Raw genomic sequence first — 14,374 nt, 5'->3', positions numbered from 1 at the left:
GTTTATTCATCCTTAATTCGCGGCATTATTAAAATTGTTAAAACAAATTCTTCATACACTAACCAACCTAGGAGTTCAGGCACATTTCCTCATTCTTCGCGATTATAACGGATTAAACAGTACTTATATATTATATAGCTGGATATATTCGGTAGTGGGCTGATCAACTTTAAAGAAAGCATTGTTAAGTGCTTATCTCATACCTAATCCGCTGTTTTGCTGGTAAGTTTCTGATTAACAAAAATTACTAGTATTTTAAATTAATTTTTTGTAACATTAATCTTTACCAATATTGTCATATATTTTCGATAAGATAGCTTGTAACATATACCGTAGATAAAGTATTATGTATGATGTGGTAAATAATAAATAAATACTTTAAAAAGAGTTTAAGGGAAAATTTTGAGCTGTGTTACAACCAAAATGTAATATAACCTAACCAAGTAACCATTGTTGGCCAGTAACTTTTTAAATTTGTTTTAATTTTATTTTTATTAATTTTTAATCTTTATTGGAATATACACCTTAATACAGAGATATAAAGACGAGATTATATCTAGAGAATTCAAAGTAACTGAAAATAGTCTGATAGACAAATCAGCTCTCGTAAAAAAATTGACATACAGTTCATGCTTAGCTCTAAGGGTGAGATCTATAGAGCGCACTTAGACTTTGCTCAGACTTAACTATAACCATTCTTTACTTTTTTAAAGGATAATAAAGAAGGTATTGCATGAAATGAAACATCAATTTCTGTCTTAGCTTGAGCTTAGCTTAATCTCACCGTTAAAATGTCTATAAATATACTAAATCATAGTCTAACCTTAGTGTTTTTCGTAAGTAAAGTCTGAGCAAAGTCCAAGTGCGCACTATAGATCTCACCCTAAGTCTCGACTCTGAGGTTATTTCAATACAGAAAACATGCTTGGACAGAAACTTTCATTTAGGTTTGGGTTAGGCTTTAATAAAAAATAAATAAATCAGTGGCGCTACAACCTCTTTAGGTATGGGTCACAGATTTCTGAATCTATTTTATGATCATTTTTTAATCTAAAAGGCAAGTAGGTGATCACCCTCATGTGAGTGACACACGCCGTCGACTTTTTGTGTCTAAGGCAAGCCGATTTCCTCACGATGTTTTCCCTTACCGTTTTTAAATGTGCACATAGAAAGTCCATTGGTGCACAGCAGGGGATCGAACCTACGACCTCAGGGATGAGAGTCGCACGCTGAAGCTGCGCCAACTCTGCTCAACATTAAAATTACTTTAAAAATGTAGACCCTAAGAGTAGCTAATTAGCAATCATTCTCGAAACTTCGAAACAGCTTTCCCGATTAAAAATCTACTGTTTCCTTTGCATGAACTTTTAAGACTTAATATTTGGGACCGATTCGTTAGCGGCGAAAGAACCACAATCCCCTCTAAGTTCTTTTGTTGTTAACAAACGTTACTTGCTGGCTCATTTTGTAGATTATTACCCTTTCTTTCACAGTCTTCAAACAAAAGCTCTTTGTAACGTCTTTTTATTAAAAAGTTTCATTCGATATGGGTTTTGTTATGAATTTGCGATTTTTGAACGTATTGAGAGAATTGTAAAAAATTACAATTGCATGAATTTCGTATGATATTTTTGTTAATAGCAGTGTTGGCCTAGTGGCTTTAGCGTGTGACTCTGAGGTCGTAGGTTCGATTACCGGCTGTGTATTAATAGACTTTCTATGCGCATTCGATTCGGTGAAGGAAATCATCATGAGGAAACCGGCTTTAGACCCAAAAAGTAGACGGCGTGTGTCAGGCACAGGATGCCGATCACCTACTTGCCTAATTCTTGATCATGGAATAGATACAATAATTTGAGGCCTAGACCTAAAAAGGTTGAAGGGCCACTGTTTTTTTTTTATTTTTTTTTTATCACGGAACTTGGATTCGGCCTAAATAAACCAAAGAAGTAAAGTCTCACCTGAATTAGAATGATAAAATAACGTCCGATTCGGTTTATCGTTAAAATAAAACCGACAAATAAAAAAGTTCAATTTGTTTTCATGCAAATTGTGGTCTCATAGATGCTATAAACTGTCTTCATTTATCTCCTAACATTATAAAGAACAATGCTTTCACCAAACACATCAAAAAGGACATTTCACGATATTCCCAAACAAAATGTACGACATTTTAATACGCTAACAATTTCAACGTAAATACACTTTAAGTTATAGAGAAATTCAATCGCTAACTCAAAGGAATTAGAATCAGAATTGCATGCAAATAATTCAGATACGATCTTTTTAAACGGATCGGGGCTTAAAGTTTTTATCTATCGGTGATTCTCGCGTCTTAACAAGGTTCAAGGGAAATTGAGTTCTAAGCACGTGCAATAAGGTAGATAATAAGATTAAAATTTTGCGCTATAAAAAATCCCACATATAAGTTGCCTGTAAGCGTTTGCATTAAGGTGTCTCTATAAAAAAGAAGTTAGCTCCTTGTTACAGCCGTTAAGGTGTGTATGAGCCCTAAGGCGGTGATTTGTTTTTCTTTTTATGGAGAGCCATTTAAAAAAGGTTAAGTGGCATCTTTAATGTGTTGTTCGCGTAATAATGTTATTTCTTAATCGATGTTTCTTATACGCGTTCGTCCGTTAAGATACAAAAAGGTCAAATAATATTGTTTCGTCATGCTTTATGCATAACTTGACGAAACATTAAAAAATACAACAGGATTACAATGAAAATAAATAAATCAGTGGCGCTACAACCTTTTTAGGTCTGGGCCTCATATTTCTGTATCTGTTTCATGATCATTTGTCAATCTAATAGGTAAGTAGGTGATCAGCCTCCTGTGACACACGCCGTCCACTTTATGGGCAAGCCGGTTTCCTCACGATGTTATCCCTCACCGTTCGAGCGAATGTTAAATCTGCACATAGACAGAAGGTCCATTGGTGCACGGCGGATCGAAGCTACGACCTCAGGGATGAGAGTCCCTTCTAATGCTTATTAAGTCAAACCGCTATAAAACTGACTCTGATTTGGTCATAGAAGATAATCTGATTTATATTAATATCAACGACTTCCATCTTCGCGGTATAACAGTTATTTAATTTTTTTTTGTTTTCAATCAGATAAAGAAGTATAACAGTGTGGTGGAAGCATACCTAACCTGGACAGCTTTTCTCACCTCCTGATGTATTTATGTAGTGATTTTTGACGTTATACTTCTTTAGGCGCGTTATGAAAAATTGATGAGAGTGAAATTTTACGATGCGCGCGCACCGTTACACAAAATTATCAGTATGAAGTTAGTTCTAGATGGCATGAAAATCGATACTATGTTCAAGTTGTATATTCCAGTATTTTTATATTTAGAACACGTTTTTCGTAACAGTACAATGAAACAGTGTAATAAAGAAATATTATGTTGGTGTTTTTATTAAATCAATTTCATATACGACGGTGATAGTATTTACTAATAATAATTTTATTGATTAATTTTAATATTCATCGTTAATCACTACTGAATTTTAGTTATTTGTTTTCCATACGCCAAAGAAGTATAACTTCTAACGCGTGTACATAAGTACACACTCTCTTTTTTTTAAATTTATTCATTCAATTTAGTCACAATATATTCAATACCAGATCATAAATAAAGCATTTTCTATAGTATTAGAATATATAACAATTACGGCGAACATTTTACAAAGAATATTACACTTCCAATTTTGGTTTTTACTAGTTTTTTTTTTAATAACCGGGTACCAGATAGGCGCTTAACAATGTTTTTTTTTTTAAATCGACCACTTCCATATAAAGCTCTGGTTAAGAAGTGTTCATTCTATTATATTCGCGAAGAGTTCGAATGCGAGGTGCCTGAACTCGGTTGGTTTTTGCAGACGGAATTAAGAAAATTCAGCTGATTTTGAATCTTGAATGTTATTATTCTGTAAGAGGTTCTAAGTTCTGTCCATTTAACAATTTGTTTAAGAACGTAGGCTAGAGAACTCTGATCGTACAGTGACATCTTAAATTTCCTAAGTCGCTGATGGTACGGCCTATTTGAAGATCCTGCACTAATTAATGCAAGGTAAATGACTTTTGTATACTATACCAAAGCGTTACGAATGGATTCCATATAATTCTAAAAATAAATGCAGGAGGTTCATATGATGTTAAGTGATACCACCGCCCATGGACACCCTCAATGCTAGAGTATTCGCGAGTGCGTTGCGGGTCTTTTAAGAATTGGTACGCTCTTTTCTTCAAGGACCCTAAGTCGAAATGGTTCAGAAATACTTCATTGAGCAGCTGATTCCTCAATTGTTGAACGACGTACGTCGAGGTGATACGGGTGGAATTTCGTATTCTGCCTCAACGTCCGATCATGAAACTCAGCAGGTATTTATCCGAACTATTCCTCTGAACACTCTTCATGCTAAATACGGTAGAAGATGCAGACCCCACATCTCTACGTTGGTCCAAATAGCTAGTTATTTATGAATATATTATAATAACAATAGTGAAATTTTATAACAAAACCTTTTAACGTTGAATACTGTTCATTAAAACCTTGAAACATCTTTTAATAACGATTGTTATATTGTCAACAATTCCCACGTTAGGAACTGGTTTACCACTAGAACATGTAGGGGAGTGTGAAAAGACAATTTATATCATAGACAAGTAGGTAGAATTTTTTCTGTCTATTAAATTATATTCTCTTTTGTGACTTTAAAAGTTTATATAAACGGTGAACGGTACCTTTAAGCGGTTACAAATTTTGTCTTGGTACAGTAGAAACGTACAGCTGAGTTTCAATATCGGACGTCAAGAATACAAAATACCATATGTACCTGGACGCCCGTCGTTCCACAACTGAGCGTTTTTTAAGGCAGACGATATAATCGATAAACGATTCAATCGACTAAAGAGAAAAGAAAGAGTGTACCAATTCTTAATAGGACGGCAACGCACTTGCGAGCCTTCTGGCAATGTGAGTGTCTATGGGCGGCGGTATCATTTAACACCTGGTAAGCCTGCCTGTTTGACTTCTATTACATAAAAAAAAAATATGTAAATGGTCCTTCCGTGGTAAAAACTACAATATTATCCTTTAATTCAACTAGATATAAAAACAAAATCTATAACAAAAAACAATAACTAACTTTAAAATATCATTACTAAAATATATTATTAAAAGGAGTCCCTTTAGGCAAGGTTCCGAAGATACTTGCAGCCCCTTTGAATAGCTCCGGGGTAGCAGCCAGTATCAAATAAGTGAGCAGTGTTGGCCTAGTGGCTTCAGCGTGCGACTCTCATACCTGAGGTGGTAGACTCGATTCCCGGCTGTGCACCAATGGACTTTCTATGTGCGCATTTAACATTCGCTCGAACAACAGGAAAACATCGTGTGGAAACCAACTTGCCTTAGACTCAGAATGTCAACAGTATGTGTCAGGCACAGGAGGCTGATCACTTACTTGCCTATTAGATTGATAAATGGTCATGAAGCATAATACAGAAATCTAAAACATTACGCATAAATCTGTCATTTAATCAGAAAATGTAAATAAAAAAAAAGTAAAATTTAATTTAATACAATCCTAAACGTATATATAGGCTTTAAATGTTTTTTTCTAATATAAATTTAGTATCATTTTTGAGAAATTATATACGCCACGCCAATATTTGCTACGTAACATTTAAGCATTACTCCTACGCACGTAGCACTTCGTAGCCGTAGAGCTACAATGCTGCAGCTGATCTCAAATTATTTTTGGTTATTAAGTATTTATTTAAATTTTTAGATATAAAGATTGCGTCAAAATCTTAAATAATATTTTTTTAATTGTTAAGTATACCTTTTATAACTTACATAATATTATCATAATTGTAATTAAACGATACTCCTAACGCCATCTATTATCCATAGCTAGAAGCATCTTATTAAATAAAATACCTCTAATGTTCAAACAAAATTATCAAACAAATATTAAATTATTTTCCAATATTGGTAGCCAATTGTCAATTCAGTTGTTAACATTCCCGAGTAACAATGTATGTTACGTACACGCCAATTCCGCGACATGATCAAAACGTCTGTGAAAAACCAATGAAAACCAAAAAGAAAACGTGAACGAAAATGCCCGTTGAATGCCCAGCGAAGTGAACGTTGCACTTTCACGATTAAAAAAAGAGAAAAAAAGCAAAATAAACTACGCGTTAGAAATGAACCAAGCAATAGTTCCAATTTGTATCGCAAATAGTAGGCGCGCTGGTGTCGCTCAATTTAGTTCCGCTATCCACCGCTGTCTCTTACGGCAGCACTCATTACAAAATTATACTCGTAATGAGCGGTTTTTATGTTTCTATCTATACCGTATTCTATTTATATTTTAAGTTTGATTAAAATGTATTATTTATACTATAATTGATTGATTAATTTGCTTAGATATAACAATTTAGAACTTTTTGAACGAAATTTCATCGCTTGTTTTGAAACGTTTTAAAGTAATACTCGCGTTCTTATTTTAAAAACTTTTTAGTTGACGCCAGTTAGCTGTTGATTTTCTCTATTTGTAGAAATGCGTACATATGCGGTGGCCATGAGCCATAAAAAAACATAGAAAACCGTCGATCATGTGATCAGTCGACAGATCGAAACGGGTCAAGCACAACAGGTGAGTTGCGGAGCGCATCAACTAAAAAATAAAATATCGAAATGCGAAAAAATAATAAAAATCAGCAAATATAGTAAATTGAAAAAAGAATAGTGTCGTCCCTGTCGCACGCGGGCGTTTCGCGGCTGGGGATCTCTTTCGTGAGTGCGCACGTGGTTTTCGGCGGTCCCGCGGCGGGCGCCAGAGGGGCGGAAGGGCGCGGAGGGCGACAGAGGACTAGAATGCCACATCCCGTCGCGGCCCATGCCGACCGGCTGCGTTGCCCGTAACCTCCGATTGACCTCATTTTTTTTTCTTCAATGTAAATATTCGGCTCGTTTGCCGCATAGTCTGTAAGCGGTATTAGTTCCTCTATCAAGTTTTACAATTTTATTTATTTTCCTTACGTTTGTTAGTCTCAAAATTTAATCGGAAAGTGTTCAGGACTTTTTGTCGTACTTTTAAGTGAAAAAACTTAACGTGTCTGTGAATATTTAGAAACTTTGTACAAAGTAATCGGTTTAGATGTTGGATATAGCTTATTTGTGATGTTCTTGGGATTTTTAGATAATTTAGCGTAAGTTCGTGATTTTTGGAAGAATAGTGTAAAATAATTCCAGGTAAATGTGTTGTAATGTATTAGTGCTTATTTAATAGTGTTTTATTTTTTTGTGTATTAAGTCGTGCTTTTTATATTTTATTTTTTATAATTTTTTTTTTATTGTATAAAATTTTTGTTTGATTGATCTTTACTTTTTTTGTTTGATGTATTAAAAGATTTGATTGTAATCCTGCAGTAATTCAGTTAATGTTACTTAACACTTTTTTTTAAATACAAAAAGTCTGAAATTGTTATTAGAAAATCATGAGACTAAAATAATATAATTAAAAATCTCTAACACATAATTCTATCTGAAAATATATCACAAAGTATATCATTATGTGTGTTAAATCATTTGAAATTATAATCATCAAGCAACATTATATTTTTTTACATCATTATAAAATGTTGATATCAGTGATTAAAAATCGTTGATTTAATGTCCAAAATGCTTTATTTAGTCTGTGATTTCATTTAAAAAAAAAAATAGAATCTTTAGTCGTCTGTGGGCAAAAAAAAGCAAATCAATTTTTTTACGACGAGCTTTATTTTTAATGACATTTCTAAACGTGTCAATTAAAAAAGCACAGACAATATACCAAAAACTTGCTGTAAAAAACGAAATCACAGATTTTCCAAATCGATGCCTCGTTAAAATCAAGAGGTCAGTGACCTATCTCTGGACCGAAGAGAAAGAATAAATAATTTGATTGTTTTTATTATAACATTGAAATTTTTGGTTTTTTGAATTATGATTTTGCATTGATTAAATTACATTTTATGTTTTATTTCTTTTACCTGCTGTTTGTTAAGCTGTAATTAGATTTATATTATTTGTATTACCTAAGTTGGTTTTATTCAATATACAAACGTTTCGTTTATTTAAAAAATATCGATGAATTTTGGTATAGACAATAGAACCATACTTTTTGTCCTTGATATTTAAAATTACCTGTGAAAAATATTAAGCAACACCTCCGTGGCCTAGTACTAAATGGAGAGAACGTAAACTTAGGTTCCCGGTTACTTATTGCTTGTGTTTTAAAACAACAGATCTTTGTGTCAATGAAACAGACGCAAAAATTACTAAATCTTGTTGTCTGTGGTCCTAATTGTATGTAGCCGTATATAAAAGATCAGTAGTTAGCCTATTTTTGGTACGTACGTTTTTCTATTTCCGTTTTACAAGAAACACAACTGTCCGGAACTTTTAGATACAATCTCTATATCCTTTAAAAATACAATCGTAAGAGATAGAGAAACGGGAGTTGGCCCGGGCTATGACTTCCGTAAGTCCTAATCAAATAGATTTTTGACGTACCTAAGTCAGACTTAGCGGTAAGTTTTAGGCGGTAGTGTTAGGTACACTATCCTAACAGTATTAAGCCAATATGATAGTGTCGAAAAAACTGAATTATAATAAATAGTAAGTTAATCTCAAAATAAAAGCAGTGTTGATCTAGTGGCTTCAGCGTGAGACTCACATCCCTGAGGTCGTAGGTTCGATCCCCGGTTGTGCACCAATGGACTTTCTATGTTAACATTCGCTCGAACGGTATAGGAAGCCAACTTGCCTTAAACCCAAAAAGTCGACTGTGTCAGGCACATGAGGCTGATCACCTACTTGCCTATTAGACTGACAAATGATCATAAAATAGATACAGTAATCAGTGGCCCAGACCTAAAATGGTAGCGCCATATTTTTATTTTTTAAAGTTAATCTCAAAAACTTAAAAAGACGTCAAAGTTGAATCAATGATAAAGTTGACATTGAAATTAATCGCGTGAAATGTAAAACATATGTTGTTAATAAAAATAAACGAATAAAAATACTCTACCAGCGACATTCATTATTATGCATAAAATGCGTTTTAACTTTTAAATACGTATCTCTCATTGATATTGTCGATGCCGATTACGCGGATTTTTTGCGAATGATTGAATTTTATTTACAATTAACCCGGCCTCGGTATCGCTGAAAGTGAAAGTGACGATTAAATGCCATTTAAAAATAAAACAGCCCGCCGCCATAACACTGAAGTACCGATAATTTATTTTTAAAAACGCATTGTTACATTATCGCTTCATCGAATTTTTTAATTCATACGCGTTGTTCACACAAGTCTTGCGTTGTTTAGGCGTAACATAGCTATTGTTCGCTACACAGGAAAGTAAGGCGTGAACAAAAGAAATGTCTTGAAGGTTAAGAAGCCGCCCAAAGAAAGCTTGAGTATTGCGAGTCCCGGCCCGCCTAATTTGTCTAAGGCGGAAAAATCGCGCGCCGATTACAAGTGGCTCGTAACGAAGTCGGCCCCGCGGCGAGAGAGGCGCGGCAAAGCAGGCTGTGGGGTAGTAGCGGGGTGCGCGGGGCGAAGGGGGGAAGTAAGCAGGGTGGTGGCGCGGTGGGCCGCGAGCAGTCTCAGTCGTCCGTCTGAAGTCGCGGCGGCCGGCCGGGCCGCGCGGCGCTATACACGTTCCTCGTGCTCTTGTGATTGTAAAATTAATAAGACAAAATTAAATTTAAAAAATTCCAACCGCGTCTAATCGAAGATATTTTTAGGCTGAATTTCCCCGATTTTTTAAACCTTAACTGTTGGCAGTGGATAAAAAAGTTTTGCTAAATTTTTAATATTTACGTCGGTTACATTTGTAAGAGATTAAACGTTTGGGCGTTATTGGAAATATTTTTATTTAAAGTTTATTTTTTTTAAATAGCGAACGACAAGTGAGCCTTTGATGATAAAATAATGGATAAGCGTTGAATTAATATTAAGGATTTAGAAATAATTCTTTGAGACTGGCCGCCGTATACTTTTTAAGTGTAAGTTAAGTTTCGGACAATTGTGATTTATATGGACTAAGAATTTCGCATAGTTCCGGACTTTAATAACCACTGGACCAAGGTGCTTAATTTTAAATACTAAGCTATTTTCTTTGGTTTATAGACGTTTTTGTTTTAGCTCTGTAGTTCCGCTTCCGTCGGATGCTTTTTTTTTTGCTGTTTATATTGTTTTGTAAGTGTGTTGTAGTAGTTAAGTTAATTTATTGTTTATTTTTAATTTGGTATTTTAAAATAAATTATTATTGTTTTGGTTTTCTTTTTTTGTTTTCTTCCTTTTTAGTAGCTATACATAATATCAACTTCGACCAAATATTTTTATTTAAGTTTAAAGTTATATATGAATTTTTTTAAGATCAAATTCGTCCAAAAAAATTTTTGAAGTGAAACTTCTTTATGCGGGTAATTTTTTTACGGATACGTCACCAAGATGTGCAGCGTTTAGCGATGAGAGTGAGAAGGGTGAATTACCTTATAGAAATTCTAATTTAAAATTAAAATTTCGTAAAGATACTTTATAAAATATAATTATTTAATATTTTATGCAAAATTATTTATTGAAATCTCAAATGACGAATTGTAAATTAAAATGCCACTTGTTTTTATTATCGAAGAAATTAATTTAAAAAACATAACTATATTATTTGTATTAATTTTCGACACTTTTAACATTTTAATGACTTGAATTATTAGATTTGTATAAATATGACCAAGACTTAAAAAATAGTTTGCCAAAGAAATTTCACTGCTGACATGTGTTCTTTGTACTCACGCACTTTTTTTCATTATTATCTACGGTAAGAATATTTCTATATATATTGCTATTTTTTTTACGAAAAAAAGTCATTGTCTTGCTATATCTGTAATTATCGCTAAAATTTATTGATACTCTAATTTAAAATCTTACCTTAATTTAAAAACTTATATTATATTTTGTAAACTTTTTTAAACTTATATTACTATCTATATAATTCGTGAATAACATCTAAACTCATTTAAATTTTATCGGTAGGATAGTTTCAATGTAGGTACTTATATTTATGGCAGGGAATATATTCCCTTCCTTATTGTCTATAAAATTATCAAAGAAACATACGCCATCTTAGGCCAAGAACCAAAATCTAATACTGGTTTATTATGTTCCGTAAGTAGTGTATAAAAAATATAAATCAGTGGCGCTACAACCTCTTTAGGTCTAGGCCTCAGATTTCTGAATCTGTTTCATGATTATTTTTAAATTTAATAGGCAAGTAGGTGATCAGCCTCCAGTACCTGATACACGCCGTCTTTTTGGGTCTAAGACATGTCGGTTTCCTCACGATGTTTTCTTTCACCGTTCGAGCAAATGTTAAATGCGCACATAGAAAGAAAGTCATTGGTGCACACCCGGGGATCGAACCTACGACGTTAGGTATGAGAGTCGCACGCTGAAGCCACTAGGCCAACACTGCTCAAGTAGTAAGTAGTGTATAGTCTATTTTTTAAGACGACATCAAAGAACCAACACTGCACGCATACTGCATAGTACGCTGCGTTTCTTTGTGTTGCATACGCCTCAAGAAACTTCATTTCTTGCATTATAATATTTTTTGATATCAATTCTTATACATCATTAGCTGCCCCTGCGAACTTCGTTTCTTCTTAATGCCTAGGCTACCTTTTAAGTAGGTACGTATACCAACATGAAACATTTTGCTGTGCTACCGGGTTTCCGGAATAAAAACTTTTTAGGTTTTTCTGTGATTTTTCTCTATATAAACCTCTAAGTCCAAGTTATAAGTTCTTTACTATCAAATAAAAAATAGGGGTTGATCGTAGAGGGTAGATGAACATTAAGGGTTGTATGTATTTTTGTAAGCTGTATCATCACTTAGGGGTTTAAAAGATAGATAGTAGCCGATACTCAGACTTACATAAAAAAACATAAGAATCGGTCGAGCCGTTTCGGAGGAGTATGGGAACGAACATTGTGACACGAGAATATTATATATTAGATAACCTGGTTTTAGTTGTTCAAACTAATTCAAGAAAAATCTTATGAGTTTTAAGACGTCAATGTCAAAATAACCTTTACTGTGTAAAGTAAAACCAATGTATTTTCTCAATATTAAAACTAAGAAATAATTCCTCTTGGTAACTAAATGGTGCAAATGATTTAGTTTGTCGAAGTGGCGCAGTTGGTCATAATATACAATGTATTTCTTGAAACAGTAATTTGAGTCTCAAAAAATGTCTTAGACTTTAGACTAACACCACTTTAGACGTCTACCCATCTGAACTGTCCACATACCCTAAGTTTCCGTCTCAACCCTTACCCCTAAGTATGACTGGATGGATGTCAAAAACGTATTTTAGACGCGGGAGTTTGATTTCGCCCTAAATTCTAACTCCTACTCATAGGTCTTGTTTTGATTTATTAAATCTAAATATTCACCCGTTTAGTCAAAAAAACTTCTAGTAAATTGTTTCGGTTTTCATAAAAATGGTGTATTATTTCTATTCAAACGCATTCCCTATACAATATACTGAACACGCCCATTTAGATTAAAAAACATTGTTTTCAAATTGCCGAAAAATTATTAAACTAAAATTGAACAACGCAACATTTGCTATAAAATTTTGCCAGGCGTTTTCAAATTCATGAAACAAATAGTACGAATTTGCATAACGTCAGAAAATTAAAAAGTATTGAATATTTTTTGTTCTATTTAAATATAGCAATTTAAATGCGAAATATTAACGGAAGACTAGGTTTTTTTATCATGATTTTTCCAACTGCCATCTATCGTACAAAATAAGAAGCTTAATAATTTCTTACGAGTAAACGGACTTTCATTATCGATGTAGTACTAGTTCTCTTGGTAAACCATAGATGGCGCTACAAATCTGCGCAAGCGCATAGTTTTATAGCTTTGCTCATAGATGGCTCTTTTAAACTAATAATTTCAAGTAATGATAATAAGTTTTAAAATTACGAATTATATAAATATTATAGAAAATAGAAAAAAGTTAACATTATTATTTAGCAGAGAAATTTACTGCGTATTCGGTATTAATGTTTTTTTAATACCAAACTGTCCCAAGAGATGTCACCACTATTGCCTAAGCTTACAATAATTGTTAACTAAATCAAATATCACTTGCGTTGATCTATTTTGACTATATAAATATTAGATTATCTCTAGATTTGAATATCTGTACGTAGGTATTGTCTTTGAATGGTTACAAGAAGTAGGTAGGTGTGTTAAGACGTGTGTGGGTGTAAACTTCTAAGAAAGTGGGCGTGGCAAGACACCGGCGGAAATGGCATACGATTGGTTGATTCTTTTCTTAGAATTTAGTTACATATTAGCTTATTCTATTGTTATATATTAACAATACATATAATAGAAAATACATCAGATAAATATAAAAAAATGCCTTTTTAAATCGTAAAAAAATCAAATTGATAAATTCAAATTTAAATGAGATAAATATTGCTCATTATTGGACTGTATTTTAGATGTTTTAACATAGGATATATGGAAAGAAATAATTATATTTCTTAGATTGATAATTATCCATTATGTGTAAACTAACTTTTAATTTAATTTGTTTGTTAGTCTGTGGAAAAGTAGCTAGATTTTGCTTGTCATTAAATTTTTTTTTTCTTGGAACATTTTGGATATTAAAGGAATTATATTAAAGTTATTGTTTTCAACATAACTTTTATTTCATCATATATAAAATAAAATATAAGTTTTGTCGTCGTTCCTTATAAAACATCAAAAGAGTGGAACTCCTTGCCCCCTTCCAGCTCTCTATAATAAAAAAATATAAACACATCTTAAAATATATAAATTACGCGTCACTTTGTTTGTCCGCTATGGACTCCTAAACTACTTAACCGATTTCACTTAAATTTGCACACCGTGTGCAGTTTGATCTGACTTAAAAGATAGCTAACATCTTAATTTATACCCGCAATATTATTTTATTGTAAAATATTTGTTTATTATTTGATAGACAATTCTAACAGATGGCGCTGTGTTGAAAGTACCAACGTTTCACATAAGCTACAATTTAATGGCATGTAAAAAAGCATAGTGGTCCCCATGACTGGTGTTCTCCTACCGTTTCCCTTGAATAGTTTACTAATAGTAGTTACATAGGTAATATAACAAAAACCTTAGCCACAGCAACGCTTAGTATGCTAGTTTCTTTATAAAACCGAAAGCTTTTAAATTAGAGAAAGAGATAGAAACACTGCTCTTGTTTATTGAGACTCGAACCTACATTCTC

At 33.2% G+C, this 14,374-nt stretch overlaps 1 protein-coding gene across 3 annotated transcripts in view; it reads left to right on the top strand.

Moving 5' to 3' along the window:
• The first annotated feature begins 6,878 nt into the window (after window positions 1-6,878).
• The window catches only part of LOC125049012 (homeobox protein prospero), a 92,098-nt gene continuing 84,602 nt past the window's right edge, over window positions 6,879-14,374 (top strand). The window contains exons 1-2 of one of the 3 annotated variants that reach the window (XM_047648010.1): window positions 9,679-9,748; window positions 9,970-10,157. The gene's annotated coding sequence lies outside the window, so the exon portion shown is untranslated. Of the gene's footprint in view, window positions 7,274-9,656; window positions 10,158-14,374 lie in introns of those variants that run through there. The other 2 variants (XM_047648017.1, XM_047648023.1) reach the window with 2 other exon arrangements.

This window comes from Pieris napi, chromosome 1 (genome assembly GCF_905475465.1).
Source record: "Pieris napi chromosome 1, ilPieNapi1.2, whole genome shotgun sequence".
Lineage (NCBI taxonomy): Eukaryota > Metazoa > Arthropoda > Insecta > Lepidoptera > Pieridae > Pieris > Pieris napi.
Note: the sequence above shows the minus strand (reverse complement) of the source record. Positions and strands in the feature narration are given on the sequence as shown.